The sequence below is a fragment of the Vipera ursinii genome (genome assembly GCF_947247035.1).
Source record: "Vipera ursinii genome assembly, chromosome: 5".
Taxonomy (NCBI): Eukaryota; Metazoa; Chordata; class Lepidosauria; order Squamata; family Viperidae; genus Vipera; species Vipera ursinii.
Window position 1 is genome coordinate 79,258,565 of NC_139518.1, and position 13,725 is coordinate 79,272,289.

General features: G+C 40.6%; 1 protein-coding gene across 4 annotated transcripts in view; it reads left to right on the forward strand.

The window, feature by feature from the left end:
• Positions 1–6,828: 6,828 nt before the first annotated feature.
• Positions 6,829–13,725, forward strand: part of P4HA1 (prolyl 4-hydroxylase subunit alpha 1) — a 47,006-nt gene continuing 40,109 nt past the window's right edge. For all 4 annotated transcript variants that reach the window (XM_083364794.1, XM_083364796.1, XM_083364795.1 and 1 more), the window contains exon 1: positions 6,829–6,894. The gene's annotated coding sequence lies outside the window, so the exon portion shown is untranslated. The remainder of the gene's footprint in view (positions 6,895–13,725) is intronic.

Below are 13,725 nucleotides of genomic sequence, written 5' to 3' on the forward strand. Positions count from 1 at the left end.
GCCGGCTTAAAAAAATAGGCTGCTGGAGAATAAGAAAGTGAACTAGCTTTTCTGCAGCTTAAATCAGGTGATCTCCGTTTGGATCCGGCGCTACTCTCAAGTGTAAAAGACGCTCCTAATGTTTCTAAGATAAAATGGAAGAGCGTGCAGTAGTTTCGCCCGAGGATGAATTGCCAAAGAGGCCGGTCGATGCAGACCAGTGTTTTTACAACCTTTTCAGCTTGACGTTATGTGGTATTCCCTAGCCCAGGGATAGGCAACCTCGGGGTTTTTTTTTTATGACACGTGGACTTCAACTCCCAGAATTATAGCTGACTCAGGAATTCTGGGAGTTGAAGTCCACGAGTCATAAAAGAGCAGTTCCTGCAACAGTTCTTCATGTTTTAGCTTCAGCCCTAAAAAAATTGTGTGTGTGTGTGTGTGTGTATGTGTGTGTGAGGAAGGAAGGAAGGAAGGAAGGAAGGAAGGAAGGAAGGAAGGAAGGAAGGAAGGAAGGAAGGAAGGAAGGAAGGAGGGGATCCTGAGCAAAAAGTAGTAAGTGACACGATAGGTTACTATCATATAAAGCAGGGGCCTTCAAACCTGGCCCTTTTATGACTTGTGGACTTCAATTCCCAGAATTCCTCAGCCAGCGTGCCTGGCTGAGGAATTCTGGGAGTTGAAGTCCACAAGTCATAAAAGGGCCAAGTCTGAAGACCCCTGGTATAAAGCATCAGGAATTAAAGAGAGAATTTGGGATAATTTATCCTCCACATCCATCAGCATCATAAGCATCCCCTATGTCAGCTATGTTTTAGAGAGATTCCATGTTAATCAGGAGCATCTTCATAGAATTATGTGGCTTCAAAAAAAAAAAAAAAACACCAGAGTTTATTTAGCAGAATGTTTTAAAGGCAGGGTTTTCCATGTTTACAACTTTCCTGGCTCTCACACACATTAGGCTACTCCATACCTCCCAACCAATGAATGTAAGAACGCGGTTTAAGTTTAGTTGATACTGTTTATATGTATTGGAATTGTGGGTTAATAATCCAGTTAACAGAAGTTACATACCTATCAACCTTCAATGAATAGTCAATTCAACTTGCAAACATAATCATAAGCAAGTACAAGAACAAAAGTAAAGTGCTTGTACATAGGTTTTGTCAGACAACCATGCTGAGAATAACATTTATATGCTCAAGTGCTCTGGTTAAGGAGTGTCCATTCAGAGCCAGGGTAAGGTGGGGAGGTTAAAAAAAAAGAAAACAACGAATGCTATGTGATCAAAGCCCATCTCTTTTTTTTTAACGTGTGTCAATAACATTTTATTGTGTGCTATTGTGTGCTACAATAACACATTTATACAAAAATAAATAGAATGTTTTCAAAATATATTGGGACGATGTCATCCCTCTATTTGTCTTATCCCCCAGGAGAGTAATAAAGATTGTCAAGCATTTCATTAGAAGTCGTATCTTTTTTTTTTATTAAAGAGTTTTACAAAAACAAAATTTTACAATATATCCCCAAATCCCTCCCACCCCAAACCCACCCACTTCCCCCCCCCACTTCCCAGAGCTAAATACAGGATTATAGTTATATAATCATACTCTAAATAAAAATTATGCATAATATACAATTAACCAAATTCATAATGTGCTTTAACTCCCCTTTAACATAACTACAAACAAAGTACCAATAACAATATCCCACTAAAATCTACTCATAAGCTAAATGGAACTTTTTAGTCCCATATTTGTTCTGAATATAATTTATCCATCTCCTCCAAACTGAAATATATCTTTCCTGTGAATGATCTTTCAAATAAGCAGAAATCTTAGACATTTCTGCAAGATTCGAAACTTTAAACACCCATTCTTCTATAGTGGGCAAACTATCCTTCTTCCAATATTGTCCCACCAGTAACCGTGCTGCTGTTAATCATGTTCAACTTCAAGTTAGTTTCTTTAACATCACAATCTACCACAATACCCAATAAAAACAATTGCGGAGAAAACTTTATCTTTCTCTTAAAAATTTTTTGAATGTTCCACCAAATTTTGATCCAAAAAGCTTTTACCGGTATATTTCTACAAGTCCACCACATGTGAAAATAGGTAGCTTCTAAACTACCACATCTCCAACATTTAGACTGTAAATTAGGATACATGTTGGACAACCTCTTGGGATCCAGATGCCATCTATAAAACATTTTATAAAAATTTTCTCTTAAATTTTGAGCCTGAGTAAATTTAACATTTCTAACCCAAATTATCTCCCAGGTGTCCAACGAAATTGGTTCCTGAATATTTTGTGACCACTTTATCATACAGTCTTTAACCAGTTCCGTTTCCGAATCCAATTCAATTAAAGCATTATATATCCTCTTTATATGTGCACAATTTAAATCTCTAATTTGTTTTACTAAATTTTGATCTGTAATTGTGATGCCAACCTTTTGATCTGACTTCCACCTAACGCGTAGAGGGTGTATCTATGGGAGTGAGTATGGACATGGTTTCTTATAAGGAACTACTTAGATTGCAAGGGACTGATTGGCAACTTAAATCATTAGAGGAGTTAAGACAAGAAAACATAAGTTACTCTTGGTTTCAATATACCCAATTGAAAGTTAGAAGTCGTATCTTCATAGCAACAAAATCAAATAAGCCATTGAGGTGATCTATGACACACATATTAAAATGTCGCAATAGTTTCTTAAAAGCTAACGAGAAACTGAGAAAAACACTCAGATTAATCTCTGTCTTGTTAGTGGGAGGCAAAACTAGAGTAATTTCTATTATAACTGTTATAAAAATTTCCAGTTTGGTTAGCAGAATAGTATTTCCACTGATTAACACATGCATATTCTAGAACAGCTAACTTGAAAAGATACTTGCTTTTCTCTGGAAAGCTGCCATAGAAATGCATTTTACAAGCCATAACACCAGAATTCAGTCATTCATTCATTAATCAGTTGCACACTAAAAAGAAGCAAGGAAAGCTTTATACAAAACGAAAAATCTAAACAAATGTAAATTACTGAGCTCATAGAATACATTCATACATTTTTCTTTTACTTTGAGAGTGCCTAAATATGTAAGCAGTTAAGTGATTAAATCAGTTGATTTACCATAAGGAAAAGCACCATCAGCATTAAAATATTCCCAAAATTTATAATCTTTTTTATTTTGCATTATTATTTTATTTCTAAATGAAGGGATCTCAACTGTGGAATCATAAGAAATTCAGAGGGGAAGAACAAATTGTTTAAAAACATAGTCATCTTTGTGAAATGCAGAATGGAAAAACCCATTTCTCTCCTTCCTTGTTTTATCTGTACAAGCCCCAGTTGTGGTTTTGCAAAATCTGAGAACTGCATGAAATATGGGTGAACATTTAATAATTGAAGTTGGAAACTTTTTTTTTGCCCAACTCTAACCCTCTCTAAATAATTTTATTTAATAATTATTTAATTATTGAACAATTTATTTTATTCATGGAGGAGTCACAAAAATCAGTCTCACGTGCAGTATCAATGGGGAAGCCAGATTCACTTAACAATTGTGTTACTAATTTAATAATTGCAGTGATTCGCTTAATAACTGTTGTAACAAAGGTTGTAAAATGGGGCAAAATTCACTTAACAACTGTCTTGCTTAGCAACAGAAATTTTGGGCTCAATTGTGGTTGCAAGTCAAGAACTATTTGTATTGGCTAAGCATAATTTCTTCAGATCAGGTATTATTTTGGACCTTAAACAAATCATTTTGAAGTTCTTTAAACAAAGCGCTGGCATATTCCAGTTGCCAGTTTATAATTACAGTATAAAGGTAAAGGTAAAGGTTCCCCCGCACATGCGTGATAGTCGTCTCCAACTCTAGGGGCTGGTGCTCATCTCCGTTTCAAAGCCGAAGAGCCAGCGCTTGTCCGAGGACGTCTCCATGGTCATGTGGCCAGCATGACTAGACGCCAAAGGCGCACGGAACGCTGTTACCTTCCCACCGGAGTGGTCCCTATTTTTCTACTTGCATTTTTACGTGCTTTCGAACTGCTAGGTTGGCAGAAGCTGGGACGAGTAACAGGCACTGCAGTGTCAATTAGGGGTTTAATGGTACATTTACTTTCTTATGAAATATGATATATCTATATACTGAATACAACGCCTTGTATTTATAAGACTTAACTCTGCTTCCTGACACTGATTGATGTGATAGTATTAGGGAATGATCTTGGAAGAGGGAATGGTGGGGATTAAAAGATGCTGGCTAGGGAATATCAGATAAGAGCGAACATAGCCCATAGCTACATAATGGGCAGAGAAAGTGGCTCAGGAGGGATTCCCCCCACCCCTCCAAGTTCTGAGACTACAAAGGGGACAGTAAAAGAAATGTATTTTCAGACTTGCAAGATTCTATTAATATAGCCTTATAATAGAGTAGAATTAGCTCACCTGGTTGTGTTTCCTGTCTGGTCTACTTGTGAGGGTATCCAGTTTTTTCTACCTGTATACAAGAAATGCAAATGTGACATAAGGAGTCTTTATGAGAAAAAAAGTTGAACAGAATGGCTGGCACTTCTGTCTTTTAGATTGCAATTCAGTGAGTTTCTTGTGCTTTTCTTCCAATTGTGTCTTCATATTAATTATAAATTAAATATTAATGGCCCCGTTGAGAGAAGGCTGTTCAGTTTTGACATAGATGGCCTCTTTCAAGCCAGCAGTCCTCTCTGTCCAAAATGTGGACTATGTTGTCTTCGAAAGAGTGGCCTTTGTCTTTTAAATGCAGATGGACTTCCGCATTCTCCATTAATTTTGGTTATTGGAAGCTGGTTATGAAGCATGCAAATGCTAATCATGTGACCATGGGACACTGTGATGGTCTTAAATGTATGTTGGTTACAAAGCACCCAAATGGTAATCAAGGGACCGTAAGATTGTTGTGACAACCTTGGCAGCTTGAAGATGGATGTTGTCAGGAGCAAATAACCAGAAGCATTCATTGAGTTCATAAGATTTTATTGATGCTACCTGTACAGAAAAATCTAGTCAATGAATGGTCAGTGCCAAATTGGTGCTAGATAAGGGGCTCAGTGGGTTAGGACGCTGAGCTTGTCGATCAGAAGGTCGCCAGTTTGGTGGGTCAAATCCCGAGTGCCGCGTAGCAGAGTGAGCGCCTGTTACTCGTCCCAGCTTCTGCCAACCTAGCAGTTCGAAAGCACGTAAAAATGCAAGTAGAAAAATAGGGACCACTATGGTGGGAAGGTAACAGCGTTCTGTGTGCCTTTGGCGTCTATAGTCATGCCGGCCACATGACCACGGAGACGTCCTCGGACAAGCGCTGGCTCTTCGGCTTTGAAACGGAGATGAGCACCGGCCCCTAGAGTTGGAAACGACTAGCACAAATGTGCGGGGGAACCTTTACATTTACTTTTTAAGGGTCAATGGAATTCATGCGGGCTGGACTTGGGTCACGTGTGGCAATGCAATAATTCAAAACTGCTGACATGTTTTACTCCACCTTGCAGCTCTGCCTGCCCTTCTTCTACAACTGTATTTCAACTCCCAGAATTCACCAGGCAGGAATTCTACCCATCTTTAAGACACCAAGGCTGAGAAACACTTAACGGACTTTTGTTGATTAAGATTGAATGCTGCGGCTTTCTAATTGGTTTATGCATAACAGATGAGATATAGGGAAAAAAGATCTTTTAATTACAATGTTAAAGAAGGTGAATATTACTAAAATTGTTTGTACTGGTCTTGATACAAGCAGGTCATTTTTTAATATATCTTTACTTTTTAAAAAAACATTTCTCTCTCTCTTCCCCTTTTTTTCCTTGACACTTTTCCATTTTTTTTAACTCTTATCTTTCTCTTAGTTTGTACAGTATTAGTTCTTTTACTCTTTGTATTTTTAAACTTTAACATAAAAACATTTTAAAAGTATCGCTCTCGCGAATGGTTTAATTTTAACGGCTTTTTCAAACCTGATCTGTGTGTCTCCCCAAATTTGACAACTTTTAAGAGACCGTTGGACTTCAACTCCCAGAATTCCCCGGACATAGCCTGTCGGGCTGCGAAATTCTGGGAGTTGAAGTCCACCCGTTTCAAAAGTTGCCGAGTTGGAGAATCATTTGGACCGCTAGATCCGGGGTCTTCAAACTCGGCCCTTTTATGACTCATGGACTTCAACTCCCAGAATTCCTCAGCCGGCACGCCTGGCTGAGGAATTCTGGGAGTTGAAGTCCATGAGTCATAAAAGGGCCGAGTTTGAAGACCCCCTGCGCTAGATCAGTGTTTCCCAACCTTGGCCACTTGAAGATGTGTGGACTTCAACTCCCAGAATTCCCCACTCAGCATAGCTGACTAGGGTATTCTGGGAGTTGAAGTCCACACATCTTCAAGTGACCAAGGTTGGGAAACACTGCGCTAGATCAGCGTTTCCCAACCTTAGGAACTTGAAGATGCGTGGACTCCAACTCCCAGAATTCCCCACTCAGCATAGCTGACTAGGGTATTCTGGGAGTTGAAGTCCACGCATCTTCAAGTTCCTAAGGTTGGGAAACGCTGGGCTAGATGATGCTGGGGTCCCTTCTCGCTACTAACTTCCCAACTACAAGACGCATCCACTGAGAAGAACCCCACTCCAGCCTCATCTCCCGCCACTCTCGTTTCTTCAAGGCCGGAGAGGCGCCGCTTGCGCCTGCGCACTTCCAGAGCCGCTCGCCGAGCTCGCGTGTGACCCACCTCACGTAGCGCTCCCGCCGCTCCGCTCGCCGCCGCCGCCGCCGCCTTCCGAGGAACGCCCCCCGGAGGCTGGTGGGCGGGGCCAGTGGAGAGAAGCATTCCGAAAGGGGGCCCCGCTTGGGAGCGATCGGCGACCGACCCGAAGCAAGCGGCTCTTCTCCCAGGTACGTGGCCGCGCTGGCGGGCTTTTTCTTCCCCCGACTCCGCTGGATCAAAGCGGCAGGCTCCCGTCTTCCGTTCGCTTCTTCCCGACAGGGCGAAAAAAGCTCCTCGTCCGTTGCCTTTTGCTTCCCTGCTTTGGGGGAGGAAAAACCCAAGTTAGATGCGGGACGAGCGCACGTCTGAACGCTGCCTCCGCCAGGAACGGACGCTGACTCGCGGGCTAAGCCTCCCCGTCTTTTTTTTTCTTTTCTTTCTTTCTGGAGCCTTGTCACGGAGAAGCCCCCCCCTCCCTTTGCTTGCTTAAGCCCTCCTTTGCTCCGATGCCCTCGGGTGGCGCTTTCGCTTCTCTTTCTTTTCTTTGCAAAAGACAAAGATGAGCTCCCTTCATGGGAAGCACCCGGAGTTGATTGATGGATTGATATATATACATTTTTTTGGGGGGGTGGGTGGCATGGCATCCTCCAGACCCCACCGATTTTTGTGAAGCTTTGCTAGATAGGTTTGGCTCCGTGAACCCGAGGTTGAGCCAAGGCTGGCAGCCGAGGAGCCTGCGAGCCCTCGAGCGATCGTTGCTGGGGGAAAATAACTCCCCGACGTGTCCACTCTTGTCGCGAGCAAGCAGAGATTTCTTTTCTCCCTTTAGGCCAGGGGGTCTTCAAACTTGGCCCTTTTGTGACTTGTGGACTTCAACTCCCAGAATTCCTCAGCCAGCGTGCCTGGCTGAGGAATTCTGGGAGTTGAAGTCCACAAGTCATAAAAGGGCCAAGTTTGAAGACCCCCTGCTTTAGGCTCCCAAGGGCGAAGACATCTGTGGCTGACGTGGACGCGAACCCTTTTTGTAGGTTCAAGCCTTCCTTCGAAGGAGGCAGTTTAGAGAGCTTTTCGCTGTTCCGAAAAAAATTGAACGATTAAGTACATTCTTCCTAGGATCTCCAAATCTCCTAAAGATTCACTGGGGAAAGAGAGGTGGATTATTCCATACTTAAAATTATTGGCATTGCCCCTCATTTCAGAAAAGATGCAAGGCTGGGGAAAAGCAAAAAAATAATAATAATAACGATTAAGTAAGTGCCCCTGATTCTTCCTAGGATCTCCAAATCTCCTAAAGATTCACTGGGGATTATCCCGTACTTAAAATTATTGGCATTGCCCCTCATTTCAGAAAGGATGCAAGGCTGGGGAAAAGCAAGAAAAAAATAACGATTAAGTAAGTGCCCCTGATTCTTCCTAGGATCTCCAGATCTCCTAAAGATTCACTGGGGAAGAGAGGTGGATTATCTCGTACTTAAAATTATTGGCATTGCCCCTCATTTCAGAAAGGATGCAAGGCTGGGGAAAAGCAAAAAAAAACAAAAACGATTAAGTAAGTGCCCCTGATTCTTCCTAGGATCTCCAGATCTCGTAAAGATTCACTGGGGAAGAGAGGTGGATTATCTCGTACTTAAAATTATTGGCATTGCCCCTCATTTCAGAAAGGATGCAAGGCTGGGGAAAAGCAAAAAAAAAACAAAAACGATTAAGTAAGTGCCCCTGATTCTTCCTAGAATCTCCAAATCTCCTAAAGATTCACTGGGGAAGAGAGGTGGATTATCCCGTACTTAAAAATATTGGCATTGCCCCTTATTTCAGAAAGGATGCAAGGCTGGGGAAAAGCAAAAAAAGAAAAAGAAATGCTTTGGGGGAAAAAATCCTCTAGCTTAAGTAGATCTCAAGGCTTTGCTTTTGAGGTTAGCCAAGTCAGTGTGGTAATTTGATTCCCTTTTTTAAAAAAAAAATGTTTAAATGCACCTTCCACAAAAAGGCATTGGACTGGCATTTGCAGAAATTCTTACTTCCTGTGCTGAAATATTTTTTTTCCCCTGCAGAGTACTGCAAATAAATTTCCTTGCTAATGAGAACGAAGGGTGGAATGGGTGGGTGGAAGAGCTAATAAAAAACGAAGAATAGTTTATATAGTAATTTAACCGTTTCTTGTAGTCTTTTAGACTTGGCTAAGAAAGAATTTTGAAGCCATGTGTCCATTACAGGATGTGACTTGGAAGACGTGGCAGTAGCATTTTTTCATCAACCTTTTGCTCACATTAGAAACTTCTGGCCTTCATACTATTTGCTTACTAAATATGAATAATATGCACTTTCATATCAGTGAAAAATCTACGCTTTCAAAAATGCGTAATTATGTAGCATTTGTTTTCTTAAATCAAGTCCCTTTGGGTAAATTTAGATAGAAAAATGTATAAATCCATTTAAAAATTTGATAAAATCATTTTTTTAAAAAGTCTTTGTAGTATTTGATTTTCCTCCAAATGTTTCACAATACTTTTCTGAGGAAGTTGTATTGCCTCATACTTGAATAATACCAAACTAGGTAACTAAGTAATATTTTTGAGTTACTTAGTTCTGCCTGCTTTTTTCAAGAGGATAGAAAAATGATAGAGCTTTTGTCCCATAAAAATTTGGACGGACACATTAATGTTTTGGTTGATTTCTTCACAAATTCCATTAATTCTCAGATTGATTTGAACCTGAAATGGGCGCATAACAGATTTTTTTTCCTTGCATAAAAGTATCTGAAGATGCTATGTAACTAAGTCATGCAGGACTGAATGTAATATTAGTGTTCTTTATCATCCTGATGATTATATCATCCAGGGTGTCCGTAGGATTTGGTCAAAAGATGGCTTTCCCTTATGTTGAGACTTTCAACTCCGAAACTTCATTGTCGTATGGATTGGTCATGTTTGGTGGCAATTTTGAGAACTGTAGGCTTAATGCAAGAGAGATAGTTTGGTGCAGATGTTAAGGCATACAGCTAGAAACCTGGAGACTGTGAGTTCTAGTACTGCTTTGGGCACAGGACCCACTGGGTGACCTTGGGCCAATCAATTGGGCCTACATGGCATGGGTCCGGAATACCTTGGGGAGCACCTGCGGCCGGCGTCAACTTCCCTCCGCCCAGTTCGCTCCCACAGAGAGGGCCTCCTCAGGGTGCCACCGGTCAAAGAATGCCGACTGGTGGCCCCCAGGGGGAGGGCGTTCTCTGTGGGTGCACCGGATTTATGGAACCATCTTCCGGTCGAGCTCTGGATGGCGCCCGATCTCCGCTCCTTCCGGCGCGATCTTAAAACCCATCTCTTTAAACAATCTGGCCTGGCCTGATGGGACGGGGTGGGATTTTTATAAATGGACTTCAATTTTTAATCTGTATTAATTTATTATGGGCATTGTTTAATTACTTTTTAATAATTTTTAATTTTTGTATCTAGTTTTTATGTATTGCCCTGTTCACCGCCCTGAGTCCTTTGGGAGAAGGGCGGTATATAAATTAAATTAATAAATAAAAAAAATAATAAATAAATTCTTCTCAGGATGGAGACAATAGTGAACCACTTCTGAAAAACCTTGCCAAGAAAACTACAGGGACTTTTCCAGGTGGTGTCCAAGAATTACACATGATTGAACGGAAAGGGGAGGGCGGAGCCTTAAGACATCGAAAAGGCAACAATATTGAGAATGTTACAATTCACATTTATTTAGGCACTTTATATAAGCATATATATATATATATATATATATATATATGTATGTATGTATGTATGTATGTATGTATGTATGTATGTATGTACTGGATTGCATTCCAAACCACTTTGTGTTCTATGTAAGAAGATGTTGAGACTATACAAACCATTTCGGACTATTGAAGAAGAGCAATAAATACATTAGAGCAGGGGTCTCCGATTCCTGGGCTGTGGCCCAGTACCAGGCCATGGCCTGTTTGGAACTGGGCAGTGCAAGGCATGGGCGAGCGTGCAATGAGCAGCAGGCACTTGGGCACACCCACTGCTTACACGGAACCATCCCCTGTTCCTCGCTCTGCCAGTCCAGAAAGGTTGGGGACCGCTGCATTAGAATACTCTAGTTCAGTGGCTCCCAACCTTTTTTTATACCCCGCACCCCTAGAACACCTCTGATATATTCTCACACCCCTTACAACAGTTCGAAACGACGGCAACAAATTAGGCATATACACTATAATTTTGAAAACCCCAAGTTTTCGTACCCCCTGGAATATCATCTCACAGCCCCAGGGGATACGAGCACACCTGGCTGGGAACCCCTGCTCTAGTTAGACCCTTACTGTCCGCTCGCACACTGTTCTATTGGAAGAAATACAAACAGGCAAGTGGAGAAGACACCAATGTCCGTTCCAGCTAGACTTGTTCCCAGCCCTTTCAAATGTCTTGGGGGCCTTGTTGGAACGCCTTGATGGTCAGCCGTCTTTTGATGTGGTTTCATTTCGCCTTGATTAATTTTGCCATTTTTTTTTCATGTTTTCTAATGAATTCAAGTCCATACAGACAGGATGTTTATTCGATGTAATAAAGAATCAGGATTTTTATTTAATCAACTGGTTGGATTTAGTTGGAAGATGGAGGCAGAAAAAGAGCCAGCCCCAAACGGCGTATTACAAACAGCATTTGCTTCACCTAGAAAGGCTTAATTAATGCACGATTGCAAAGTTATTTTGAAAAGGCAAAACCTCCTCTGACACTAAATGGGTTCCTGGCAATTTCATGGATAATATCCACGTTATTTTGTTGGCGGTAAAACAGATATCGTTTGCCAATTTTTCCAGGATGTTTTTCAACTTCGCAGACTTGGTCCACATATCTGAAGGTCACCAAAGTTGAGAAACGTTGATTTAAGATCTATTAAAATAAAAAAAAAGTAGTGCTGCAGCTAGTTCTCGGCTTACAACTGCTCGCTTAGTGACCATTCTAAGTTACAACAGTACTGAAAAAAGTGACATGACTGTTTTTCACATGACTCTTGCAATACCCCATGGCAGGGGTAGGCAACCTTGGCTTTTTTTGTGACTCGTGGACTTCAACTCTCAGCTATGGCTGGGTCAGGAATTGTGGGAGTTGAAGTCCACGAGTCATTAAAGAGCCAAGGTTGCCTACCCCTGCCCCATGATCAGGTGATCAAAATTCAGACGCTTGGCAACTGGCATGTATTTATGACGATTGCAGAGTCGCAGAGCGATGCGATCACCTTTTGTGACCTCCTGATCCGCAAAACCAATGGGGAAGCCAGAATCACTTAACAACTGCAGTGATTCACTTAACAAAAAGGGCAAAATGGGGCAAAACCCACTTAACAATTTTCTCACCTCGCCATAAAACATTTGGGCTCAGTTGTGGTCGTAAGTCAAGGACTATCCTGCATTGGAAATATGCACTGTACTTTCTTTGAATATATATGATATACACAGATGGATTCTGTTTAAGATATAACCAAGTTTGAGGCTGATGGTGAGTGAGTGAGTGAGTATTTTCTATTCCACTGAAGTATCCTGCCCCTTCAGTTACTCCTTGAATTTATTTATCCCTGAGCATGGTTTGTTAAAATCAGCAAACTTCCAAATGCTTCAGGGTTTTGTTCTGCATAGAAAATACTATTAAGTATATTTAAGATGGTTAGTAATGGTATATAAGTCCAAGAGCTATTGCTATTGCTACAGTAAATTAAAAAAGTTAAGTTATAATTCTTGTCCTGTTGTGGCATATTATTTTGCGATTGTAGCCTCCAGTCCATTCCTTAAAAATAATCCCAAACTGAGAACAAATTTGCTTTTGATTTGCACTGTTTTCAGCATGCTATTATTTTTTTCATGATGTATTAAAATTCTTATTTTTCCCCCCCAAATGTCAACATTCAGTTAATGCAAAAATTTACAAATTATATGTTTAAACGGCTGTACATTGTTTTCCTGATTGATCCCTACTGCTTTCACACAGTTTGTCTCACCTGAACCTCAGTAAACGGAATCATGGATATTATACTTGTATTTCAAACTGTTTAGGTGTTCGTGTATATGAATGAAAACCTCTTTTTTAACAGGACGACTTTGCCAGACTTTGCACAGTTAACAGCTGCATCATTTCTAAATTCCAGAGTAGAGTGGACAAAAGTCAGAAATGCTTTTGTAAGAGCTTTGTTGAAAGAATAAAAAATGTCTGAAATAATGAGCTTATGATGAGAGAGGCAGCTAGAGAGAGAGAGGTAGCAATATATATTAAATAAGCCTTAAATGGCTCTGGAGATAAAACATTACTCTTGTGTAATGACCATGATATGATTTGATAGGACTGCAGCTGGAGTAACCATTAGTAGAAAAATGGCTTTTATAGAAAGAACACAGTGTGAGAAAATAAGTCCTTACCCTGACTTCTAAATCAAGTCTGTAGTATTTGATAGATAGCTGATTACAAGGTTGATTAAATTTTATCATAATAGTGTTATATCATCAGTTTTATTACAGAGGAATAACGAAATAAATTGAGTTGCTAACATGTATCTCCAGAAATGTTTAGCTGTAGCTTTCATAGATTCATCTGGCAGCTTATGTACTGCATAATTCTGGACCAGGCAAATTACAGTGTTATGCAGAGGTAATAGGATGGCATATTTAGGAATTGATTTTTATCTTCGACTGTACTCTAGATTACAGAAATACAGCTTGAGTTTGGATTTCAAAAATGCTTACTTTCACCCATGTGGTTTACAGGTAGTGCTTGACATACAACCGTTAGTTTAGTGACCGTTTAAAGTTAAAACAGCACTGAAAAAAGTGACTTATAACCATTTTTCACACTTAACGACCGTTGCAGCATCCCCATGGTCCCGTGATCAAAATTTGGCCACTTGGCAACTGGCATGTGATGGTTGCAGTGTCACGGGGTCATGTGATCACCTTTTGCGACCTTCTGACATGCAAAGTCAATGGGGATTCATCTAACAACCATGTTTGCTAACGGTTGCTAAGGCCA